Genomic DNA, 18,168 nt, shown 5'->3' with positions numbered 1-18,168 from the left:
GGCAAATGTAACTTTTCTAACCATGTGCCAGGGAGCTAGTTCAATAGGAATCAGCAGGGTCAGCAACAGTATTTCAGCAAAGAGTACTGCTTTCTCAAGTCAGAAAATTAAGCCTGGCCAAGTTAAACAAAAATAGTCTTGTGAAATGATTTCACAAATTGATTTCCTGATTATGTTATCATATTATCTGATATTATCAGTACCTTCCTACCTATAAGAACAGGTCCTTATGTAATTGAGAGGGGGGGGAAAAATAGGTTAAAAGCCCAAGTCACCCAAGAATGAATCTTCCTTTTTTCAAATAAGAATTATAATTAAATTTATAAGCACTTCAACATTCCCAAGAGAGAGAAGCAGTGTGTTTTAGCAAGGAATTAAAGTACAGCATCTTGATCATAATACAGGTTTACGTTGTCTGTGTCATGCTGGGTTTTCACAATTTATGGTGACCTCCTGACACATAGACACATGGTTCTAGAGCATATGGGAGCTGTAATGTAATCCTGAGATTGACTCTAAGATGTCATTCCCTGATAGAGAGATGTCTCTGAAGTTGATATCATGTCTGATGCAGTAGAGATGTCAAATTTACAGTTCTAAATAAGCTAGTTGTGTTCAATTAATCATGTAAGATGACTGTAATTGGTTGAAAAACAGAATCAAAGAATTGTCATGGTTGGAAAAGACCTCTAGGATCACCGTGTTCAACCATACACTCAGAAGGAAAAAAAATAAAAAACAAACAAACCCCCCAAAAACTAACAAACAAAAAACCCAGACACCAAACAACATAACAGCACCTACCATGGCCACTAGAGCATGTTCTGAACTGCCAGATCTACACATTTTTTTAGTATCTTCAGGGACAGCAACTTCACCACCTCCCTGGGAGGTCTGTTCCAGTGACTGACTACTCTTTCAGTAAATAAATTCTTCCTAATATCTAGTCTAAACCTTCCCTGGTGCAACTTCAGGCCATTTCCTGTAGTCCTATCATTACTCACTTGGGAGAAGAGGCCAGTGCCTCCCTCACTAAAATCTCCTTTCAGGTAGCTGTAGAGAACAACAAAGTCTTCCCTCAGCCTCCTCATCTCCCAAGTAAACAATCCCAGTTCTCTTAGCCTCTCCTCATAGGACTTGTTCTCTAGGCCCTTCACCAGCTTGAGTTGCTCTTCTCTGGACAAAGAAGTGCAAAGAAAAAAAAAAAAGACTAACATACTGAATGGGCCCTCAGCCACAAACTGCATTTAGGTTTTCCTTCTGGTTTGGCCTGTAAATTCAACCAATGCCATAAACAAGCCCTTTCTAACCCAATCTGCCATTAGCTGGGCACCATCTTCAGGGTCACAGACCCACAGGCAGACAGGTTCTTCCAAAACTATCTAAAGATACTTGGCTACCCAACCCCTAGAACTCTGTGCAAAGAGGAGGAAAAAGAGAAAAAAATAAATAAATTCTCAGATGTAGATGGTATATCTGGGACTGTTGTTTGTAAATTCATTTCATGGCAGGAAAAAAAAAGGCTATGGTATTGGGGATGCATCTCTTCTTACATACAGCAGCATACAATTGAATACAAGGTGCATTAACTATTCATTTTTAAATGTAGTCAGAATCACAATAATCTCCATTGGAGCTCATGGCAAACAGCAACTCAACTAAAACAGATATGCTTCACTTTCCATTTCTCCAATTAGTAGACATGGAGGGGAAAAAGTCAAAATGCTGATAACAAATACAGTATGTAAAAGTTAAGAGAAAGTATACGTTTTCAAGAGGAACATTTAATGATCTGCATTTCATAGTATGAGAAATGTTATTTCAGGAGAGAACTATCTGAACCACACACCAGCAATTCAAGTTTCCCAATTAGGATGTCTGTTAGCACTGAAATCGGACAGGATATTGATGTCTTCCAGAGCCCAGAAGCCTTTGTTAAGTTAAAATTCATGTTTAATTGCCTTATGAGCAGTCATTAGGTTGAATACTTCAAGCTAGCTTTTCACGGGGCTGCACATTCTATATTTGCTCCTATTGATAAAATCTACAGTGTTTTCATCTCTCAAGAGCTTGTATCCCCTCTTGTGTTGCAAAGTGGTGGTACCCTCTGCCAGAGATGGCAACAGCAACTTTTTCTAAGGCTTTTAACTCTCCTCATCACAAGTAATTCAAATATCTTCCCTGATTTAAGAGACCACAGAGACAGAACAGCTGCAACATTTCAGGTCCAGGAACTTTCTTTTGAATGTGTTGCATTCTTTATTTTATGTGGATTCTCAAGTGGAAAATCAAGCTGGGGGGAAAGAGGCCAAGATAACAGCATGAGAAAGCACACACCAAAAAGAGCTTACAGAAACAGTCTGTTGTTTATAAGTGACCTCGGATAGTGCGATTACTTACATATGAGTTTTCAGGCAGGGGTTCCAGAAGTGCAGCACATGGGTCTGTCTGCAGACCACAAAGCATTGCTGTGTAGTCCATGCTGGAACTCTTTCACATTGCTGCTTCCAACAGACAAGGATCTATAACTAAAGAGTCCATGTCCACTATGCTAGAATCAAGTTGTATGTCTAAGTTTTCCAGAAATTAACACCTGTATCTAAAGTGAACCATGGAAGAGTCATCCCACGAGAGTCTGGACTGTGCCCCAGACACACAACCAGATCCAATACACTGCCCCAGCTACATCTAATAGTCTGCTTGGCAGGAAGTAGTTGTTGCATCAACCTGTTCCAGGAGTATTTATGTGATCTGGAAAAAAGAGAGTTTCCACTTCTGCAAAGGCAGAAAAAGAAAAGTAGTCCTTACTTCATATGTGGACAAAAGAGTGGATTGAGGAATTTCACTTATCTCCTAAATTAACTTACATGATTTCCTCCTGCCTGAAGAAACTTTGGAATCTCTGCTCTAGATAGTATGTAGGACCTATAAACCCTTCAGTGGCGACCACGTTTCTTTTCTGCTGAGAAAGAACAACTTACAGTGAAGTTGGATTTCACTATCAAGCACTGGCACATGTGCCTTATAACATGCTAACTTTACCTCCTTGCTCCCTTTGTGCCAATGTTCATTACCAACATGCCTCCATGAGCACAGCCTTTCTTTCACTAGGTTTCCCAAAATATTATAAGCCTTGTTTTAGAGGCCTTCCCTGCCTGACTAGTACTGAGTGTTTTGTCTAGAAAAATAAAACAAAAATTTGCAAGGGAAAATTGTGTTGAATTACAAGATCTCTCTGAATTATGACTGCCTGAAAAAATCAGAAACTTCTTTCATCCTTAACAAGTTGCACATATTGTGTATAAAATAGCTTATTCCAAATTTACCTATCCAGTTCAATTGCTTAAAATCTGCCCTTGAACACAGATATGCCAACTGCCATTGCACTTACTAAATGCAAAGCAAACGCTTAAAGTATCCAGGTTGCTTAGAATTTTCTTATCTTCCTAAATACTTGATTCGTAAGTTCCCTCATACATATCTGTTAATAACAACACCAGTGATTCTTTCCGCTATGCATCACTAAAATTATCCCAGAGGCAGAAACCTTTTGAACTTATGACAAAGTTCCTGGAGCCTGCTGGCCATGGCAGTTCAAGCTGATCACATGCAGTGTCTTACTGAGATTGGTCCAAGCAATAGCTTGAACACAGATCACCCATACTTCCTATATTGTTATTGTGATAATACTTCCAAGCATAAAGGAAAAAAAAAAACTTGGAATGTATTTGGTGTTCATTCCACTTTACATCAGAAAAATTAACATAACTGCAGGTAAGGTGAAGTGCTACTTGTATAGTCAATACCACCTAGTATCTGGCTACATAAGTAGGAGATACATTCCTAAAAAAAAATCTAAAAAAACCCCAACAACTAAGTAAAATATCAGCTGTGTGCCAGTAATTTTCCAATATGATAGTTTTTAATAATAAAGTATATATGGAAAAAAAATTCTGGGCTATCAGAACTTTGCTAACACAGACAACAGAAGGACAGGAGAATATAATTTTTATACTTCTCACTTTACAAATATCACAAGTCTTTTGCATCCTCAACTCTGTCTCCTGCTTTGTTCCAACATGTATCCTAACATTTACCTGACCAAGCAAAGTCTGAACTCACTGCTGTCATGCTGCATTACCCTATTAGAATTGTACTGTATTAGATGTGACACCTTGTCTTTGTAAGTTAAAGATATTGCTCCCCATAATTATACTGCTGTTTGATATCAGTACAAAAGAAAATGAAAGCTATAACCTGTAGAATCATTTGTGGCGTATTTCCATAATTATGCAGAAACATACACTACACAGAAACGATTTGTGTTAATGCAACCTGGAAAAAAATCTTTTCTCAAGAATAAAGAACAGATATATCCTTGTGCGACGCTTGTAGGCCACGCAGCTAAACAATACCTTTGAACAGAAGGTTCTGCTGGTAAGAGGGACACATATAAAAAAATTATTTAAAATTACATACATTTCTTTTACATAGTAATATAGAAGTTAAACAAGAAATAATATTCTTTCCTTTTGTCCTGTATTCTTTATAGTAATGAAGCCATACAAAATCCAACTGCTACTATTATTTGTTGCAAGCAATCACTATAGATAAACTGTAATATCTGAACAATAATTAATTATTCTGTGCTCTGCCTTATTGATGAAGAATGATTTTTTATATACATATAATGTTTTTTATATAACGGAACACAACAAAACGTGGGCAAAAATATTTTCTCTTATGTCCTTATGCGCAAAATGAAGTAAGGTAAGCAAAATATAATTTACTTGGGGAAAAATAAAACTGCACTTGAAAGCTAAGAAAAAAGAAATCGTATTAAAACCACAAATATTTGGATTCCTACTACTTGTGAAACACATTTCGGGCTCAAATAAGTCCCCATCCCATTGCAGTTGGACCATCTTATTTTTCTACAACAGATCCTTCAATACCCATGAAAACAGACACTACAGTGCAACATTTCATACAAAATCATCACCACCTTGCTCTGATACAATGCAAGTCTATACAACTGAAGTCACCATAATGTGTAAAAAATGGTTGTGACAGGAGGAGGACTAATCAGCGAGACAAATGACAGGAACGAGGCTTGTACAAAGCAGAACAACATGCTTCAAGCCATCTCCTTGGGAAGAGTGAAGCCATTTGCCCAGTACTACCCTGGCCCATGCAAGCAAGGTGGCAGAGAGTAACTGAGGGCTAGAGATTGCTGTCTTGCTGTGAGATTTTACATTCTCTAAAATCAATAGCAATTTGGCTGCAAGAATACAATCCAGTTATGTTCTACAATCTTCCCTTATTATAATAATTTTTAAAAGCATATAAAGTTTGTCATTTTGGCTAAAAGAATCATTAAACAGCTACAGCAGGCTGAAAAATTAGTTCCTCAACATTGCTCAGCCTCTGAAACGGGACACACAGAGACTGTTGGTGTCCAGAATATGCCTTTTTTTTGCACTGAACTTTATTACTCAGCTTATTGAAACAAAGATAAATGAGGAAGCTATTTTAAATGAGTGCAAGAAATACTAGGAGCATATTTTCATATTCTGGAATGAATATGGGTTATTTACATCATTTCCCAGTAGCTGGTATGTCATCATTTTACATCATTTTTTTGTAATTATGGCATAAATTGGAACTGGTATGAGACAAACACTAATAACATACTTTTTCTTTGGGGGATCTGAACTACAAAAGTAAAAAAAAAGGGAAACATTTTCTTTTGACTCACCTCTGGTCTTACAATTACACTGCTCTGCACTATAGGGACACGAATATTTAACATTAAAAATTAATACAGCTAACTAAAACAAACAAACAAAGCAAAGAAGAAACTATAAAAACCTGCAGTACCTACAGCATGTTTGTTTGCCTGTTTTATTAATTAAATTGCCCAAGGAAGATACAAAGTGTGAAATGACTGGTGTAAGTGAATTCAAAGTAGAAAGGAATGTCTTGCAGGCAGGATGCTGAATGGCAGCTGCGGTTTAAGCTGTGGTTTCAAGAGTGACTTGATACACTGACTAGAGATGTGACCCTACCCCAAATCATGATTCTGCCTGGTACCAGCCTAAAGCCATCATCCTCCACCCGCTCTGCAGTTTATGTGAGATGAATTGGCAATATCTGCTCCATACACCAGAGACTGAATAAGCAGAATAGAAGCCCATGTGGTAATTATTTTTATTTGGTGGGTAATGTGGATTTTATTTATCTAGCAAAAGTAAACTCTGCTAGAGCTGATACCTGGAGCAGATTCTTCCACCACAGGATATGAGCAGCTTCCTCAATCAGAGTAGTGGTTATTCTTGTGTGTTAGAAATATGAGAATAAGGCCCCATGAGACTAAATTTTATGCATGCAAATTTCCCCAGCGACTTGATTTTCCTGAGCAATTGACTAAATCGTAGAATCACAGAATGCCAGGTTGGAAGGGATCTCAAGGATCATCTGGTCCAGCCTGTCTAGGTAATACTACATATAGTTTATATAAGATGGCTCAGCACCCTGTCAAGCTGAGACTTAAAACTGTCCACTGGGGAGGAATCTACCACTTCCCTTGGGAGACTATTCCAATGTCTGACTGTCCTCATGGTGAAAAACTTACCATAAGATAGACTGATTGCTCCATCTTGCCTGTCTCCTTTCTGTTCCTTCATATTCTTTTCAGTTTTACCTTATTCTTCTTTCTTTTCCAGAGCTCATCCCTCTCACAGCTCCACCGAATGTGAAAAGAACTAGGGAACCCCCTCACTGGTTGCAGCCACTACATTTCTCCCTCTTCTCATGAGTTATGTTTCTTCTTCAGCTCTGTAACACTCACTGGCAGTGACTCCTTCCCTCAGATCTGCAGAAGCGTCTCACAAAGCCCAGTCCTTGGTTTATCCTCAGACACCTTCATATTCAATACAGCCACCAGCAATCCCATGCTCTGAACCCTGACCTCAGTTAAGAATCACAGTTAAAAATCTGGAGGCTATGCTAAATTTCTTATGATGTCCAGCAATAAAATTAGGCACCAAAGCTGAACTAGCTTCTGCCTTTCAGCAAAGACACAAGCAGGGCAAGGATTTCTCAACTCCAGGACAGGGGGGAAGTTCATTTGCAGCCTGGGTCATGTGAACATCTGTCCTCTTCATGAAGTTCTCTCAGACACTCTGGCAAATTTGAAGGTCTTAAATTCAGCAAAAACAACAAAAATAAACTCACAAACCACCTAAACAACATGTGCAATAAAAACAGGGAATGTTAATGGACTCTGCTCCTTTTTACAAGCTTATTTATTTTACAGCAATTAAACTTTAAAAGTTTATAAGCTTTTTTATATTTCTAGTGTATTTTTTTGGAACCATCAAGTACCATGAAAAGCATCACAACAAAATGCACTGCTTCTTCCTAAGTAGAAGGCACTCTTTCAGATATCCATCTATTAACAAATAGCAAGCCTGGTATTTTTATTCTTCAGTCCCTTTTTTTTTTGCAATCAGTTTTTGACTAGATTTTGCTCCGGACTGAACTGTATCATTTCAATCAGTCACAGAGAGCTAGTGTTACTAAGAGCTATTGCCAACAGTTACAGGTGAAGAAGTACAATTGAACAAAGCACATAATTCTGACAATTTTTGGTTTGTATTTTTTAATCATCTGCAAATAAAACTAACTTTTCACACATTCTTAATTCCTATAACTACCAATTTTGGAGAATAGTTACGAGCATGAAACTGACTTCTGCATTAGGAACATTTTCTCTCTAAGTCAGATAGGTCTTTCATGAAATCTAGCCCACTGTGGAATCAATGACAACATTCTCACTAACTTTGTGGCAGTAAGATTCATTACTGTATACTTTGTCTGTTCCCTGATTACCTGTAATTAACTACTACTGAAATTTCCCTCACATAAGTCTTACTTTATTGACCATGCTCTCCAACTAATGCAAATAACCAAACATGGTTCAGCTTGTAAGTTTTAAAATCACAGATGCGCAATTTTAAGTGTTTTCAGCAAATACCTTAAAATCAAAGATTAATATTTGCCTTCCTTGAGGCACATTATCTTCTCTCCAGGGTATTCCCATTAGCAAAATCTGAGCACTTGAATACTCACATAATGAATACAAACTGTCAGTGTACCAGTGAGTAGCAGGGTTCTACTGGCTAGCCCATGAAGAGATTACACAGATAACTATCTAAAGCTGCTAAAGCTGTGCTGATTTGTTGCAGCAGGCAGTAATAACCCCACAAGATAGATGAAAGGATTATATCTGGTCTTTTGGGAATGGGTAACAGAGATCTATTATAGAGCAGACCTGCAAGAAAATCTTTGAAACTGCCAGGCTCAGGGAAGAGAATTAGGTCAAAAGACTCAAATAATGCCAAATCCTAGAGATGAAGGGAAAATTCTCAGTTCACTATGGGTGTGCTTCTGCTCATCTAGCACTAATTGTTTAAAGGTTAATTGTCCGATCTAATTCAAGCAACCCTGTGAAGTCAGTAGAGTAAAAGAGAAGCCTGCAGAATATTAATTTTGTTATAACAAAAGGATACTTAAAACTTCCACAAAATAACAACAAACACTACAAGAAGCTGTCAGGGAGCAACAAGAGCAGCTCCCTAAAGGAGTGCGAGTCAGGAGCAGGAGGGGGGCCCCATGGGGATCAGCAGGGTATGATGTCACCAGCCAGGGCCCATCCAACACACTGAGTAGGGGAACAGGGCTGTGCCTGAGATGGTGACTAGGTCCAACCAGAAGTCCAAGTCATAAGGGAATTCCATGGTGGAAACACAGTAAAGCCCAGAAACAAGTCCACAGGCTGAGGTCTGAATCAAGGGGATTCATGACCAGGGATTACTGCAGCCATGCTACAGATGAATGCTACTTCAATATAGCTTAGGGCAGGGACCAATATTATAAAGTCCCAAGGCTTGTCATTAAAGCCTATTATGGCCCACATGGCCCTAACACAAATCCAACCTTCCATGTATTTCCAAAAACAGCAAAGCACCTGTGTTTTTGCCAGAAACCCAGGGCAATGCACAAAAATGGTTAGGTAGGTTAGGCACTTGTCTCATACTGTTTTCAAGCCACCTTTAAGCAACCCTAGTACCACCATTAAATATATTCTCAACATTTCAAATGAAGTCTAATACTCACCTGTTTTGCTCAATCAAGGGTTTTGGCAGAATTGTTGCACATTTCGCCTTTCCTTTCTGGCTACCCATCTTTAGCTATGCATTAAAACTCTTTGGAAACTACTCCTTTTCTGTCTATTCCAGCTCTGAGACAGCATGAGGAAATTGGCTCAGATGTTAGTCAAGTTGTTCTATAATAAACTGAACAAGACTTTATTGATCATATGCCCTTCCTGAGTGATGACTCCCAACTGAACTACACACACAAAAAAATAATCATAGTGCTTTCTTTTAATTATAATTTTCTGGTTTTCTTACTGCTGTTCTAAATTTTTCAGTATAGCCTGGAAAATGGTGACATTATCGGGCTCCAAAGCAAATGCTCAATAATTATTATTTTTTCTTTTTGGGAGATACCACCAATTTTCCTAACTTAAAACATGCCTGCAAAATAATTTCCCAAATATGTTCCATCTGACAGCCAAATTTTTACAGCTTACTACGATTGACCAAGTTCTGGTCCTTTCTCATTTCTCAAGTTCCCAGAAAGACCAGTGGCTTTTCATGTATAAACAGAACAAATTGCTGCAAATGGCAGTCAAAATCAGGAAAATCACATACAACCCTTAGTGAAACGTGAGGTTTAGCATCAAGCAAAATACTTATACTAACTCCATTTTATTATTTGCTTCTCACTGGTGTCGGCAATAGGCTGTTTACTTCTCGAACACAGAGGTCACCCCACACTCAATGTCTCAAGGAGCCATTCCAATTCAGTTAATTACATGCAGTTTGATCATTTAACCTATTTTTGTTCTGCATAATGTCCTCTGGTAGTCATAGTTTAAAATAATAAGCTCATTTGTTTTACTACTATAATCATTCCTAAGGATATCAGGAAGAGAAAGTGACAATCTTGAGGATACTTTCAAGTCTCCGAGTTTCCTCTGAAGCTCCTTCTGCCAGCATAAAGTGGGTTGAAAAACTCAGCACTGTCAAGCCATTTTAAATATGCAGCTCTAACCTGAGATGTATTTTAATGATAAGGAGAACTGATGCTTTACTCAACCAAAACTTTCTAAAATGTGGAGCAGATTAACTAAGACAATTCAGTGAAAAATACCTATAAATTATTAAGGTTACCGGTATTTAAAGGAATTTCTGTGCTTTCAATTTAGTGAATTGATAGCGATACTCAATGGAATACAAGAAAAAGCACAGAATAAGAGGAATTAGTTGTCTTAACAACTTTTGCTTTTTAGCTTCCACCACAAACGCCTCCAGCTCTCCTTTTATGCTAGGAAATTACCTGCCAGGGTTTTCTCCACGGCCAGGATAGGCTTAGGAGAGCACAGTGTGGCATCAGGTACCATAGGGGCAGGTAACAGATCTTACAAACTGATCTTGTTCCATTTTAAGCCCCATTTTTAACTGGGGTGAGGAAAGAGCCAGGAGTTTACTAATCTCTTTTGAGGACCTGGTGCAAATTTCCAATTGTACAGTTTTGTCTAAGGTTCTGATCCTGCAGCTGTTAATGGCTCAGCATCAGGTCCCAGTGCAAAAAAAAGAAGCAAGGTCCAGGTGTTTTTCATTCCAAACACACCGTGGTATTTTCAAAACCAACAAATGTTTCATGGTCAAGCTGCAAACTATAATACAGTTCATATCACATGAATGGAATTTACCGAAAAGTAATTTCCAAATAATCTTTCCACTACAAAACCTTATGAGCTTTTAGAGAGCTAGAGAAAAGGTTAACGTGAAGTTATGATGTCGGGTCTGGTCATGACTCCTATCCTCAGCAGACCCTAATGTAGTCAAAATCACTATTCTGGAGTACATTTGTCAATGTCATCTAAAGAAACATTAGCAATATCAAGAGTGAAATAAAAACAAGGTTTTGTTACTTGTTGCTTTTGGCACTTGGGCTGAGGAACAGTGGAAAGACAAGGATTGCTAAAAGAAAGTGCCTCCTAGAAAATACATTACATTGAATCACAGCCTCAGTAATAGTTTCTCTTAATCCTTTTGAATCTTCCTTTTGAATTTAATTTCCTACAAGTCGTCAGCCTATTCTTTCTTTCCTATGTCTGAGTTGGAAGAGTCAGTTTCTTCTAAGCAACGGTTCCTTTTGGACACCTGGCACATCTCTTTGGACTCCTCCTTTTCTATTCACACTTTGTGCATTTGAGACTAGAAGTCACTATTTTATTGAGAGTAACAAACATCTCAGGCTAAGCAACAGGAAGAGTGTGTTAAGCAAGCCCTAGAGACTTAATCTCAGACATTTTGAGGTTCTCCTCAGATCTTGGAGGCTATTTCCAGAGTGCCAGTAAATCCAGGAAAGCAAGTATACTATGACTCCATGTCTTGCAGGGGAGCAAGAAGAGCAACAGCAACTGAAAACTGCAGAAACAGTTGCTCTTGAGCGTGAAGGGCTGAGCAAGGAAGACAGAGACATCCTGAACTCAGCTCACAGCCTTGTTACAGGCTTCCTGCCAGGACTGAGACAAGTCAGTGAAACGCTGTGGCCCAGCTCCCCAGCTACACAACAGGGTTCTCTCTGTCTCCCTTTCTCCCACGCTCATTCTGTCTCCTTCAGTCACACTCAGTGCCTCAGCAGTGCTGCTCGTGCTACAAAAGTTCCTCTGCACAAGCCTGTCTGAATGAGGTCCCCAGGGACCCTCATGTGGGGATGGAGGAACCGTCCCCAGGGAACAGTGGATGAAGAGTGGAAACATAAAAGCCACGAGATAGCACATGAAAGTCTCCCAAGAACTGGTAAACTGAGGACACCAAGATGCTGGTGAATGTGCCCATCAACCAGCAGTGACATAACAGACCATGCCAAGAGAAGAAAGGGGCTGCTACATGCAGGCACAAATCACAGGTATAACACACACCTGCTGATACAAGGTACCTCAGAGGAGTTTCTGAAGACCTGCCTAGAAACCACAGTTGTGTTCAAGATGACCACCCACTTCTGAGTAAGTGTACGGCAGGGTTGGCCTCCCACTGTTGCCCCCAAGTATGAAGTGTGCAAAAGAGTAAGTGAATGAATAGTGCAAATAATTTTATTAATAGACCTGATCTGTTCATAGCAGAAAAAGAACTTTATAAAAGGTGTTCTAACAAATCTGGTTGTGCTCTCTGGTTCTCCAGACTCTGTCTCCTTTCAGGAGATTTTCCAACACTTCATCAGGTGTATTTGAAATGTGTAAGACAATACAATCATAATCCTTTTAAGACCTCAAGATGCTACTTCTACAGTCATTGTATTATTATTAAGATTGTTACTGACAAGAGCAAGAAACTATTGCTGTTCAAGAAAAAAAAATGCTGAACTTTGCTTTACTATCTTGATTTATACCAACTGAACATCAGCTCTAATCTGCTGCACTTGTAAACAATCATTTGCTCTGAGCTTTTATAAAATAACAGTGCAATGTAATAAGCTAGTATCATGGCATAGACAAATAGGGGACTAGAACCAGGTTGCAAAAGCATTTCCAGATTGATGAATGATGCAATTTGCAACCTGTTGCTCCTTTACCATAGAGCATGAGCCAGCATAGTTACAATAAAGACATTTCCTTTTTTCCTAAAAGAAAATAATAATAAAAAAAAAATCACATCAGAGATAATCTAGGTAACACATAGTAAAAGAAGTTAAGAGATTTTGAGGGTTTTACCTCAAAATGAGTTTAATGCACCGATGTAATTGATTAGATCCAATAAATGATAAAATAAAAATCAACTAAGGAAGAAGGCATTAATTTTTATGAGCCAAACTTTATAACACAGGTCCACCAGATAGCAGCCTGTGCATGTCCTTGAACTGTTCTAAGGTGTCCAGGCAAGATCAGGAAGGAGGAGATTAGAAGAAGGAGCAGCTGGAGTTTTGGAGGCAGATCTGAGACCTTGTTCATCTACAGAATTGTATGCTGATTCACCCAGTTCACATACCTGAAATCAGAAAATAAAAAAAGATTCACATTTGACACTTCGTACTTCAGGTACATTCACATGTTAAAAATAAGTTTTAGTCAACTGTAAATTATGTGTATTTATGTGAGATAACAGGACTTTTTGCTTTTGTAAACCATCAGTAAAATGATGATTTTAGACAGAAGTTCCTGGATTTAGCCAGACATTCATAACTACAAATTTCTCATGGTCCAAGACAGAATTGTTCAATAGGAGAAATTGTAGAAATCAAAAGGAAGATGTATCTTCAAAAAATCACTTGGGTTCTGCAGTTCAGTTCTAGATTTTTAGGGATGTTGAGTGACAGGAGAAGAGGTAATGGTTTTAAACTGAAAGAGGGTAGATCTACGTTAGATATTAGGAAGAAATTCTTCACCATGAGGGTAGTAAGGTGCTGGAATAAGTTGCCCAGAGAGGTTGTTGATGCCCCCTCTCTGAAGGTGTTCAAGGCCAGGTTGGATGAGGCTTTGTGCAGCCTGGTCTAGTGGGAGGTTGAAACCTGCTGATCTTTAAGATCCCTTCCAACCTGAACCAATCTATGATTCTTGATTCAGCTCTAAACCTCACTCCAGTTTTTAGTCCTTTGTTGATACTTTCATATTTAGGTCAAAGGATTATGATAATGCAAAATCATGACAGAGAAATACAAGGAGGAATTTTAGCACTTAACTATGCAACTCACTGTGTATTCTACCTTACTGACAGAAAGAACAGCTAATGCCTGTGCTGAAAAATGGCTGCAGTATCAGTCATCTACAGCAAGGGTTGGAATTTCCCAGTTTCTTTGCACGTATATATGCACGTATATGCTATCAGGCTGCCTTCTTACGCATTATGCACATATGGGTTTGATTATAATTATAGATGATAACATCCAACTTCTAAGTAGCATTTTTCTGCAGTAGATTTCAAAGCACATCAGAAAAGCAGCCAGCATTTTTAGTCTCTTTTTATATGTGAGAAAACAGATTCAGAATAGGAAAGTGACTTATACCAGCTCTCTTCACCCCACCAGCACAGAACCCAAAATAGTACATAGTCCTTAAAGCAAAGTTTTGTCATAGTAGTCAAACTGTTATCAACTGTGGAGAAAACACTTGGATATTGGAAGGAGTTAAATATTTGCTGTGCTTTGACAGCAAAAAAAGTATTTTCTCTTCTGTCTACTGAACTGATGTAAGAGATTGTCTTGCTAAGAGCAATGGCATCTTTTAACCAGCAGACAGACAGATACGGGTCTCTGTCCCACTCCAAAAGTAACTTGGAAGATAACACAGGAAGCCTCTACAGTACAGAGACAGATAAGCCTGGGAAAAGCAGGCAGACTAAACAAAAGAGAAAACAGCATGATCAGAAATGCCAAAGGTCTATACAGATCATGAAAGAACTGAGAAATCAGTTCAGCCACTCACTGTCCAGGTGAGGCACACTTTTCTGATAAGTGGAGTGAAAAGGAGACCACTGAACTCAAACCGTCCACCAGGGATCTTCTCTCAGCCTTGGTGCTGGCCCCACTCTGGTGTGGCTTGCCAAGACCATGGTTTGGTGCCTGAGTTTGTAACATACAATAATACTAGAGTCAATCACTATAGTCTTGATTCATCCATTATAATTCATAGAACTGCCTGCATTCTTAAAAAAAAAAAATAAAAAATATATTTTCTTTTTGTTTTCAAATGTAAATATAAAAGCATAGATAGTATCAATGGTGGAATCAACAAGCATATCCAGGCTCAGTCCATGACTTCAAAGAGACCCTCTTCAGGAATCAGTTGCTGAATAAGCCAACAACTCAGATTGAGGGCACATCTACCCACCAAACTTCCAGGGCCACTCAGACCTCATCCATGGCACCAGTGGATTAATACAAAGCCATGCACACCTAACCTCAAGAAAGCAAAGGAAAAGCAAGGCTGGGGGTGGGGCAGACAGAAGGCAAAAACACCTCACGTTAAGTACTTCAAGGGAGAAACACTTTAGCTAGAGTGCATTACATAAATGGGAGGAGGCATCAATTGCACAGGGTAACAAGGCACAGCATAACTAGGAGCAGGGTCTCTCTTAATACTGCTGGCACAGCCCACTCACTCAGGTACCAGAGCTCACCAGAGGAGCAGTGGGCTGAACAGACTCGTCCTGATCAGAAATCTGATTACATCAGTGGAAGCATTTCCTCTGACACTAGGAGGCTTTGGACTGTGCCCAGTATCAACAGCAGCTTTGGACTGGAGCAAACTTTCATTGTTGTACACATCTTCCTTGACCTCCTTTTCCAGTTTTGTATAACACAGAATGATGACTTTCTTTGCAAATTATTCATCTGGGGAATAAATTGGCCAGCATAGAAAATTAAGAACATAAGTTAGATTTTGCTATATCAATGAAAAAGCTCTAGAAGTTCCCAAAACAAATTAAGGTTAAAATCATGCAGTGAGCAGGGCTCACTGGTTTCTTCAGTGTGTTCACACCTCCCAGCACACCGATTACTAAGCATAGTGGGAATACAGAACACAGGCCAGAAGTGTCCTGCAAATCTTGCAGTGGGTTCTTCCAGTTGGTGCCATATATGTACAGCAACCTTCCTCCTAGATCTGTAACTTAACTTAAGAAGAGGTAAAAAGAAGGGAGAAGATGAGAAGCACATGAGGTGAGTAGGAGTGAAAGGAGCACTTGGTTTCACAGAGAAGTTACACAAAAGATAAACATGTTCACACGTATTTGTTGAAATACAAATATGTAAAGAATGCCAACAAGGATTTTTTTTGTCTCGGATTTGTTTTCTAGCTAGCTTCCTCTAGCAGACCTTTCTAACACCTTTACTTCATCTATTAACACAGTCCTAGAAAGCTCAGAACATCAGTAATTAAAATAAACAAGCTGAACCTTCACTGGAAAACTCAAACCACACAACACAAGGACCTGCATGGACAAAAGGATGGGAGACAACTGTGGGATGGACTGTGGCCAGAGCCTGGAAGGGTTTCCCTCCATTCCCTCCTCCAAAAACATTATTACCAAACACATTCCCATATATAAATCTGTTTACTACACTTTAAGATAAGTACATAATCATATTTATTATGTGGATTTTTTTGTTGTTGTTCCTTACAGTTCCATTTCTTCTTGGCAAATGGCAGGAAGACAACATAAGACAGGAGAACGAAATAGCAACAGAGGAGAGACATTCAGGAGTGAAGGTGAAAGTAAGAATGTGAATCAAGGAAATGGGAGGGATGGAGTAGAAATGAGAGATCTGGATGGATAAAGCAAAGGATTACTGAGCAAGAAAACTGGATCTGAAAAAACAAATAGAGACTTAGTAGGGAATGACAATGCCAGGTGAGAAATAGACAGGACATGGAAAAAAAAAATAATAATGACAATTACCACTGAAAAGATGACATAACATCCACAGACCAGGGCTGAATTAAGAATCCACTATCCATATTCATTCTGTCATTGTTTTGGGGGAGTTTTTTTCAACCTTAATTAATGTAATTTTAAATGTCTTTTTTGTGTGCTTATAACACCTTATCTGAGAGGCTGAGACATACCCATCACAATTGCAGTTTTCAGATCGAAGTGCTTCTGGAGCAACCAGAGTGTAACAGTATGTCAAAACAATCCTTTACACGCCCAGCTCACTGAGAGCTAAAATGATTTTATTTGAAATCCTTTGAAAAAAAATTTCTTTCTGAGCAAAAAACACGCATGAAGAATTGCACAGTAAGAAGTAGTTTGGGGGGATGTTACAAACCATGTAAAAGATAATTAATAATTAAAGAGCCATCATGTCTGTGCCATCTAAATTTTGGAGTACCCCTGTAAATACAATGCGTTTGCCTGTAATTGTCAGGGAAGTAATCTCCAACAACAGATTTCACTTAAAAGATTAAAAAAAAAGAACATGCTCAATATAATTTCTGGCTTAGAAGTATTAGGACTTAGGAATTGCACTATATTCCTTTTTAGGGATGGAATGCAAAACATGAGATACATGAGCATCAGAGATCTCCTGTGCTCAGTACGGTTGGATGCATTCCTGGATACATCTCCGTAGATCCCATTTTAAGGATGCTGTGGCTGAAAAACTACTCCAAGTATTTGGGTACTAGACAATTTTAAGAACTGCCTCCAGTGGAAACAAAACTTGCAAATTATGCAAAGATGTTAGGTACGCCATTTCATTAGAAGCAAATACCCTATTTTTATTCCATGTTTATTTATTTATTACGACTTTGTCCTGGTTTGAGCCAGGATGAAGCCAATTTTTCTTTTTACTGTTTTTTTTTTTTTCCTTCAGTAAGCTTTCTTGTAGCTAGCAACAGTGTGTTCTGCTAGGCTGATAAGACAGTGGAATGTTTATCTAACTACTGAGGCTTCAAGGCTGCACCTGCACTCTGCCAGCTCAGACACTATGGGGAGATCTGTGACCCCCCCCGTAGGAGGCTGAGTTAGATGGACAGCAAAATTGGCCAAAGATATTCCATTCCATATATCTACGTAAGCTCAGAGGAAGGTCAGAGATCACAGAAGACAACTTCCTTCCTTCTTCTTCTCCCCTTCTCTTCCGTCCATGGCTGGTGTCCAGGGAGGACTCTGTTCATCCATCACCGTCGATCCTCAGGCTTGATCTCTTGTGACCCCCATAACTCTCTGCTTTCTCCAGCAGCAGCTTCGGGATTCCTCGGGACTCTTCCCAGTTCAGGGAAGTGCTGTGGGAGTTGCTGGGGTGGGGGGAGGCGAGAGGCTTTTGCCCATTCCTGAATATATTTGTATATAATTGTATATATTTTCTTGTATCATTCATTAGTGTTTTAATTAAAGCTGTGTAGGTTAGTTTTCAATCCAGCCAAGTCTCTCTCTTTTTCTCTCTCTCCTTCCCTACCTGGGTTGGGGGGAGGGGGGATCGAGAGCATTGTTGTCGGACCTGAGTCAAACTGTGACAGACTTATAAAGGAAAGTTTGACAATGTAGATAAGCTTATAGAACAGTCTTACATGATGGCCTTGAGATCTTTCCG

The sequence above is a fragment of the Chaetura pelagica genome, unplaced genomic scaffold, assembly GCF_000747805.2.
Source record: "Chaetura pelagica isolate M959 unplaced genomic scaffold, ChaPel_1.0 scaffold10, whole genome shotgun sequence".
In the NCBI taxonomy this organism is placed as follows: Eukaryota; Metazoa; Chordata; class Aves; order Apodiformes; family Apodidae; genus Chaetura; species Chaetura pelagica.
The sequence above is the reverse complement of the archived record's forward strand: the minus strand, read 5'-3'. Positions refer to the sequence as shown.